We start from the raw sequence: 9,486 nt of genomic DNA, 5'->3' as shown, positions 1-9,486 counted from the left end.
ATATGTGCTGAATTCACAGGTGAAAATGCTGCTGAACAAGCAAATTACTTCAAAAACAACAAATAATAAAAATAAGTGATGAGCGAAATTTTTAGGTAGGCATGGATTCACATTGAATTTGCGTGTTTCGCCATTAGCAGATTTGTTTTGCGAAACGGGTGCAAAAATTTGCAGTGGAAAAAATCTGCAGTTTGACAAAAGTTGCGCATGTCAAAAAAGCCAAAAGTTGCGCATGTCAAAAATGTTTCCGCCAATTCGCTCATCACTATAAAAAATGAATTTCAATTGCAAATTGTCTCAGAATATCACAGGCTACATCATACTAAAAGTTAATTCTAAGGTGAACAACCTCTTTAATGAAGCTAAACAGCGCCTGTGCAGCCTCAACATCAAATACGCTATGATATTTCCTGTTAAGTTGCGCATTATTGATAAAGACTCTACAATTTTTTTAAACCGCCACTGTGCCTGCTTGTTGAGAAGCATCTAAGTTGGTGACCAGAGGGAGTATTATTAATGCTATCTCTATCGCTCATAACAATTCAAAACAAGCTTGCAATGAGGCCAAACTTGAATTACAATTAGCTGAGCACAACTTTGCCAATGACCTTACTAATGAAGCCCACAAGCAGCTACTTAGAGCTTAGCAATCACTTCAACATTCTCACATGACTCTTACTATCAAAAAGTTACTTTACACTGCTCAACGCATATTTGATCAAGGAGGGGAAAAGTGGTAAAACCCTAGCCAACCTGGCCACTTCCAACAACCCAACCACAGTAATCTCTAGAGTTACAACAGACAAGGGCAAAACAGTGGTTAAACCGCATGAAAAATTGCAAGAATTCAACAAATTCTATGTTAAATTATACAAATCCAAAATTAATAAGTTGGTATAATCCATTTCAGAGTATCTATCTAAACTCTAATTTCCAAAATGTGACCACCAACAGAGATGTTAATTAGATAACCCCACTACAACCGAAGAGATTATAGAAATCTCTCCCTAGCAATAAAACTGCAGGCTCAGATGGGCTACCACCTGAATGGTATAGATGGTCGATAACCTGGTACCCAACCTCCTAGACATGTATACAGACGCCTTTTAATCTAAACAACGTCCTCCACCCTATATTTAGCTCTTATTGTACTTATACTTAACCCTGGCAAAATCCAGTCCATACCCCCCAAACTTCTTTATTAAATATGGACGCTAAAATATTTGCAAAAGTACTTGCTAACAGACTCATAAAAGTAATTATTTCAGTGATAAACCCAGACCAATCCAGCTTTATGCCAAGCAAATCTACTTTTATCAACCTCGGGTGTCTTTATACCAATTACAGAATAGTAGTGTCATTAGACACCATGAGGGGTCTTTTTTCTGGGAAACCATTAAGGGCTTTGGCTGCATTCCTAAATTTCTCTCTTGGATACAATTCCTGGATAAAGCCCCTAAGGCACAAATGTTTGTAAACAACCCTACCTCACCATCCTTTAACATGTACATAGGTACTCATCAAGGGTGCCCACATCCCCTCCCTACTTTTTGCGATGCCAATAGAGCCCCTTGCAAAAGCTATTCGCATATCTTCAGTTACTGAGCTTAAGTTCAAAACCACAGAAGAGCAGTTGACAGTATATTATTATTTCTATTTAATCCATGCACTTCTCTAAAAACAGTTCTGGAAATTGTACAGGAATTTGGTACTTAATCCGGTCTACTGATCAACTGGAACTGCCTATGACTAAGTACTGTTGGGGTACGAAATGAATAAGGCAGTGTTTTTTGGGGTTCGTATGTTTTTACTATGGATTTTCAAATAAACGTGATTTTTCCTTTTGAATTTTCTTTTTTGATTTTTGTTACATTTGGGATCAGGAAATTACTGATCAACTGGGGCAAGTCACAAATAATGCCCATTGATCCCATACCTATTTCACCAATACCTATTAATACCCCATTGGCTTGGGCCGATCGGATCAAATACTTAGGAGTCAATGTCTCCCCAATACACTCTTAACCACAAGCTCAACCTTGATCCATGCATTTCAGTTTTGTCATTGACCACTACTACCTGGCAGAGACTTTCCATCTCCCTCTGGGGCAGCGTTAACATGTTTAAAATGGCGTTTCTCTCAAAATTTCTATATTTCTATCATAAGTCTCCCTGACTTCTAAGTCTATTACTTAGCTGCCAAGCTATCCCACCTACACTCCTGGTTTATCCCAAAGGCAGTAGACCCAAATATGCTCATACAATCACTAATTCTTAGAATCCCTTGCCCACTGCTCCTGCTTAATCCTAGAGACTCCAAACCACTTTCTCCTGTCTTACAAACTCTTTATCGTGCTTAGAATGAAGCCAGAAAGCTGGATAAACTGAATCCTTCTCCCCTCCCTTTGTATTAACCTGGTCAATAAAATGTTACCAGTGATAAAACTCGCCTATAAGGCCAGAGGTGCCCCTGATAAATTGGACAATTGATATTTACCCCTTACCACATTAACTACTATACATTGTTTCTTTGCAACCGTGCAATATCTTTTTTCATATCTTTACTTTCAGATTTTATGAAAGACTAATTATACACATTACTTAATCTGTACTGAAAATCTGTAACCTTCAATAAACTGGTGTATGTACATATATGTGTATCCACACTCTAAACCACTTTAAACAGGTGGGTGCTGAAGTGAAAATATGCAAATACCTATAAACAGGACAAGCACACCATTTCACAACAATTCTTCTGAAAAGTTTATCAAAATAACATGAGTTTTATACATTTGCGCAAAGAATATGAACATTTCGGAATTAGTTAACGCTTTGGTTACACTTTCCTCTGGACTATCTTTTTGTCATATTTGATCTGCCGAGTGCCATTGAGTCCTATGGAAAGCTTCCAAAGCCAGACATGGAAATTATCAAAGCCAGAAAGGTTTTCATGGCATAACAAACTTTTTGGCACGAAAATATTTTGAGTTTTGGAACGCAATCGCGATATTTTCGTACGAATGATAAAAGCATTGTCAAGATATTTTAGAACTTCAGAAATTATCGTGACTGTTATGAATTTTTCTAAGCCCAGAAAAAAATCAGATTTTAGTAAATCTGCACCTATATCTTAAGTCCTGCGAATGTTCATTCAAGTCTGTATGATATTTTTTACACTGCACCCAGGCATATTTTACTTTCACTAGACGAGAGTGCCTGTTTTCATCAACCTCATATATGTATATACACACACCATTGAGCACTCACTTACCCCATATATATATATTTGTGTATAGGAAAGCTGCAAGAGGTGTAGAAGATAAAACACTAAACTATATGAAGTATAAAGTGGGAAATGTAAGAGCAGAGCAGAAACATGTGGAACAGTAGTTAATGGGGAAGAGAAAGAATGGGGAAGCAAAACTGAATATACAAAAGGTTATTATGGGTAATAATATAATATTCATCCTCCCTCAAAATGTGAAATGATGCAGAAAGAAAGATGTTTTGAAAGTATTTTACCTCCTAAAACTGCCATTATATGAGAGCTGCTACACAAGCTCTCCAGTCTGAAGCCAGAGCCAAATGAGACATGGGAGTGTCCTTCAGTCTCCCACAGGAACTGGTCACAGCACTGACTGACTGGCTTTACTCAGCAGCAGCAGGGAAAACCCCTCCCTCCTTCTGTGTCTCTCTGCTTGTGCTGCTGCCAGGGGAGGGGAGGGGGGGAGAGAGAAGCAGTAGAGCAGGAACGGACTGTCTGTGAGCTTGCTAAGCCTCGCCCACTCTATGAATATTCACTTCACTTTAAGTAGGTGAGGGTGTCATAGAAGTCTATCTGGGCTGGCGGCTCTGAGAGCCGTATACTGAAGAGTCTAAACCAGAAGCTGGCATAACGTCTGGGTAGAGCACAGTTTTCAAGCAGTTATGGACATATTTGAACCCAAAGGTATTAAAATAAAAGCACTTCCTTCTATTTTACATTATTTTACATTGCTTAGTGCATTGTAAAAATTTATGGTATATATCCCCTTTAAGTCAATGGGTGTTTTTTTTCTCAACTTTGCACAAAATGCCATTAGTCAATAGGTGTTTTTCATGCAAAATATGTTAAACAAAATAGTTGCCTTTTTTCTGCAATGTTTCTCTCGCAGCAAAATTAGCATACTAGAGAAAAATATATGCAGTGGGATGTTAAGTGGGGGTAGATAAGGGGCAATGGTCTAAAGGGATGACACTTAAGAAAAACTGTGCATGCTGTACCATCAACAATGCCCCATGATTTCACTTTCAAAACCTGCTAAACTTATACTTATTTTAAAGAATAAGTAAACCTTTTTTTTCTATCAGTAAAATTACTATAAACAGCCTCCAGAATTACCTACCTTTGTCCCAGCATTCTCTTTGACCTGGTTCCTCAGTCAGAAGGTGTTTGTTTTTCTTTGCTTCCTTGTGCAGAGTGAAGCCCCGCCCCCACTTCCTGTTCAGTTCTCTCTTCAATTCGACAACCTGTTGTCAAAGTGGAGAGCCTTCTGCGCATGCCTGGAGGCAGCAGGAGATGAGAGACCTGAACAGGAAGTGGGGGCGGGCTTCACTCTGCACAAGGAAGCAAAGAAAAATGAACACCTTCTGACTGAGGAACCAGAGATGATAAATTAATTGATGCTCCACTTAAAACCATTGGCGGTGATATATGTTAGACCCCCCCCCCTTGTCACCCAGACAAGTTGTACAATAAAAGTACAAACTAAACATGAGATACAAAATCTTTTTTTTTTATTAACATATCCCTGTTATAAATGTATTTAACAATCTCAGATGTCAACTAGAAAGGGAAGTTTGAGAACAAACTTCATGTTGGTTTGAAAAACATGAAGTCACTGAATGAAATCTTATCACTTGTTGGCTCCGACCACTTTTTCTAACCTTGGACCACAGTTACATAGTAAAAACCACTGTGCAAATGTAAGAGGTATAAGGTTATTATGCACCCCCCTAATAAAAATTGTGCTTTTAAACAAGTTCAGCACTTAATTACATCTTGTTTCCCATAAGACTGTATTTCCCAGGAACACTTCCTGCTCTGCTACTGCAGGGGGAACCAAAGTGCACAGCTAAGGTAGGAACTTTTACCTGATGCACCAGTTTCCATGTGCAGGACTAAGAGACTGTTCCTGTTGTCTTACAGGTAGTAATTCTCATCCTAAAGTTTTATGAAGTTATCTAAAATTGTTTATATGACACTGCAAACCAATTTTACACTGTCTCCAGCACAGACAGCCTGCAGTGAGATACAGCAGCCAGACAGTTACACCTGCTGAATCAGTGCACATGTTGCACAGTAGTTAATGCTGGTTATAGATTCTTTATGCAGCAAGATATGTTATATTTCCAGCATAGTAATATATTATGTTACTTATATACTGAAGTATTTGTATAAAAGTGTATGTTTAGGAACTTTACCTGATTCACCAGTTTCCATGTGCAGGACTAAGAGACTGTTCCTGTTGTCTTACAGCTCCCTGTAATAAAAGGAATTACTTCTCTTACCCTACCCTCGCACTCTAAATTCATTTTTATATGTGCAACACAAAGTTTGGGGACCCTGGTTTTAATAGTGCCAGAATGGCAGCAATTTAAATTTCCCCACTGAAAGTCAACAAGTGACATCTGATTGGCGGTTAGTGGCTCCACCCACTTCTTCTAAACTGGAACTGCAGTTGCCCAATGACTAACTCTGCAAAGTTTAAGGACCCTAGGATTAATAGTTAAAGAACTGCAACAGTTTAAATTTAATTTTCAACCAATAAAAGTCAATAGGTAAATTGTGATTGGTGGTTGGTGGGTGTGCCCACTTTTTCTAACCTTGAGTCGAAGTCACCCAGTGACAAACGGTGGACACACTGGCATAAATAGTGTCAGAATGACAGCATTTTTAATGTCTACCACTAAAATTCAATGGATGAAATCTAATTGGCTGTTAGTGGCCCAACCAACTTTTCCTATTTTTGAATTGCTGTCCCCCAGTGTCCAACTTGGCAAAGTTAGGTATAAAAATTGTGGGAGTGACAGCATTTTACACTTCAACTTTGAAAGTAAATAGGTGAAATGTGATTGACTGTTGCTGGCTCCGCCCACTTTTCCTAACTTTGAACGGAAAATATCCAGTGACTAACTTTGGAAAGTTTAACAACCCTGGAATTAATACTTAAATAATGGCATCTGTTTAAATATAAACCAATGAAATTTAGGTTGAATTTTCCCATTGGCTGCACCTACTTTTTCTAACTCTGAACTGCAATTACCTGGTGACTAGCTCTGCAAAGTTTGGGGACCTTAGTATTAATATTTAAAGAGTGGCAGCAGTTTAAATTTAAATGCCTTATCCTGGTTTTCATCATATCTCTCAGATCGATCCTTCAGTGTCTCTTACAATGGGGAATCATCTTCTCCCCTGCCTCTTTCTGTCGGGGTTCCCCAAGGCTCTGTCCTGGGCCCCTTACTATTTTCTCTCTATACCTACTCACTTGGCAAACTAATAAATTCTTTTGGCTTTCAGTACCACCTCTATGCTGACGATACTCAGATCTATCTTTCCTCTCCTGATCTCAACCCAGAGCTTCTAACTCGCGTCTCTTCCTGCCTGTCTGCTATCTCCACTTGGATGTCCCAACATTACCTTAAATTAAACCTCTCTAAAACTGAACTGGTTCTCTTTCCCCCATCCAACGCCCACATTGTTCCTGAGGTATCTATACAGGTTAACAATTCTACCATCACCCCAGGCCTTGGGGTTATCCTTGATTCTGCCCTGTCCTTCACTCCCCATATGCAATCACTTATCAAATCATGTCACTTTCACCTAAGAAATATCTCCAAAATACGATCATTTATTACCCATGATGCTGCCAAAATTCTTATTCACAATACTGCTGCCAGGCTCCAACCGCTCCTCCTCTGCCGTGCCACTCTGCTAATCCCTGCACTGGCTTCCCCTACCATCCAGGATAAAATTCAAACTCCTGACTCTTATATTCAAAGCAGTTCATAACGCTGCCCCACCCTACATCTCTGAACTTATCTCTAGGTACCATCCAACCCGCTTGTTACGCTCCTCTACTAACCTGCTCCTCAACTCCTCTCTCGTTCCCTCCTCACACGCTCGTATTCAAGACTTTGCAAGGGCTGCCCCCCTTCTCTGGAATTCGCTCCCACAAACTATCAGACTTTCTCCCAATCTCTCTGCCTTCAAGAGATCTCTAAAAACACATCTATTTAGAGAAGCTTACCCTAATCTAGTTTAGCAACACCCTGTGCCACACCTCTCACAACTCTGGTCATGCCCATTCCCACACCTTGTGTCTCAACCCTTTCTCCTTGTAGATTGTAAGCTCTTTTGGGCAGGGCCCTCTTCACCTCTTGTATCGGTTATTGATTGCTTTATATGTTACTCTGTATGTCCAATGTATGAAACCCACTTATTGTACAGCGCTGCGGAATATGTTGGCGCTTTCTAAATAAATGTTAATAATAATAAAATGTATGACGTCTCAAAGCTCTAAGATTGGCAGCAGTTTTAATTTCCCCATTAAAGTCAATGGGTGAAATTTGATTGGCTATTGTTGGCCCCTCCCACTTTGGGTCATCCAACAAATGTCGCTGTTTCATTCGGGGTGACCCCATAATTATGGTATTCAAGTTTGGGGGATGTAGCTTCAAAGCTGTAAGTGTGGCAGCAGTTTGAAAATCTTCCCTGTCAAAGTCAATGGAAAAATTGGGGTGTTTGGAGCAGCGCCACAAAAAGACGGGGACTGGGGTCCACAAGCACAAGCAACCTGCTCCACTATAGGGCGAAGAAGTGTGGAGAGTTTAGGTGTTCTACCCCTAAAACTGTAGGAGGATTAGCATTTAGAAATTGGGGGGGGGGGGCGCTAAGAACAAGCAGAAGAAGAAAAAGCGGAAGAATAATACTGACCTTCTAACATATACCTCCCACTGGCTATAATTGTGCAACCTGTTATAGATATGTTTGCTGTGCATATGATTCCATGACTGAGGGAAACAGGGAACACTATCAAAATAAGAATGTGTAATTTTAGAGGGTATTTTCTTTTGCCACTAAACTCACTTTTAAAAAAACCACAAATGTCTACTAATTTATTAAAAAACTGAATATGAGAAGCATGAATGAAAAAAACGTGAAAAGAATCCAAATAAGAATATGAAAACCCTCATCAGTATTTTTGCGTACTTACAAACAAAAAATTATGAAAACCTCTAAAACCACAAATTAAATCAAGCCCCCACTGAAAAAAAAAAGTCCAAAAAAAGTGGCAAAGATCCCGAATTTTTCAATTTGTCACACAAAAAAAACAGCATAAAAATAAACTAAAAAGCAAAAATTACTAAACCTCCAAAGTTTTAACGCCAAAGAAGGATCTTTCAGGAAAGGAAAGGGAAGGGACACATTTTGCTAAATCTGCCCCATAGAGTGCAGATTTTGTACAGCAGGGATATTCTTTGTCTTATCTATCCCCATCTCTTAAACTAAAAGTGTCATTTTTCTTGTTTGCAAATTTAGGGTCCGATTAATTAATGCTCTCCTCTGCTACTGATATTTTTTTTTATATATATATTTATTTATATATAAATCTCACCTTCCTGCCTGTATTCTTTTCTTTAAGACCTGTGAGTGTTGTTCATTTTTTTGTTTATATACTGCATACCCCCCAACTGTCCCGCTTTTTATAGCGCATCCCGCTGTCCCGGATTGTTCCATGAATGTCCCACATTTCCGTAATAGATTACAGAAATGCGGGACATTCATGGAACGATCCGTGATAGCGGGATGTGCCGGCTGAAGCTGGGCGCTTCTGCTCCTTGCGCGGCTTCTCTCCTTATGTGGCTTCTTCTCCGGCGGTGCCAGGTTGCGCCTCGTGCGTACTGACATCACACGTACACACGGGGCGCAACCTTATAAAAGGGCCTGCTACTGCCGCACATGGAGCCATATAAGGAGAGGAACTGCTGAAGAAGTAGGAGCATGTACTGGGGGGCATTGTGTATTAAGGGTACTGTGTATTGGGGAGCACTGTATGGGGGGTACTGTGTATGAAGGGTACTGTGTATGGGGGGCACTGTGTATGAAGGATACTGTGTATGGGGGGCACTGTGTATTGGGGGGCACTGTCTATTGGGCCATTGGGGGCACTTTGTATGGGGGGGCAAAACTGGTACATAGTTATAACTCACTTATAACTGACTGCCTTCTCTCTATATTTGTATTTTATATGTAGGAGTTGCTATTGTTTTCCTTATGTAGTACAGTATGAGGGTATAGCACATTTGCATCTGATCTCACCATTTCAACTATATAAAAGGAGTATTTTTAGAAAAAAATGGAGGTGTGTTAATTGGGGCGTGGCCACAAAGGTGGGCATGGTCAAAAAATTTGCTGCGCTGCGCGCGCCAAATCTATTTGTCCCT

General features: G+C 39.8%; 1 protein-coding gene across 3 annotated transcripts in view; it reads right to left on the bottom strand.

Moving 5' to 3' along the window:
* Nucleotides 1–9,486, bottom strand: part of wdfy4 (WDFY family member 4) — a 229,389-nt gene that overhangs the window by 196,131 nt on the left and 23,772 nt on the right. The gene's annotated exons all lie outside the window — the stretch shown is intronic.

Source organism: Xenopus tropicalis, chromosome 7, assembly GCF_000004195.4.
Source record: "Xenopus tropicalis strain Nigerian chromosome 7, UCB_Xtro_10.0, whole genome shotgun sequence".
Lineage (NCBI taxonomy): Eukaryota > Metazoa > Chordata > Amphibia > Anura > Pipidae > Xenopus > Xenopus tropicalis.
The sequence above is the reverse complement of the archived record's forward strand: the minus strand, read 5'-3'. Positions and strand labels throughout refer to the sequence as shown.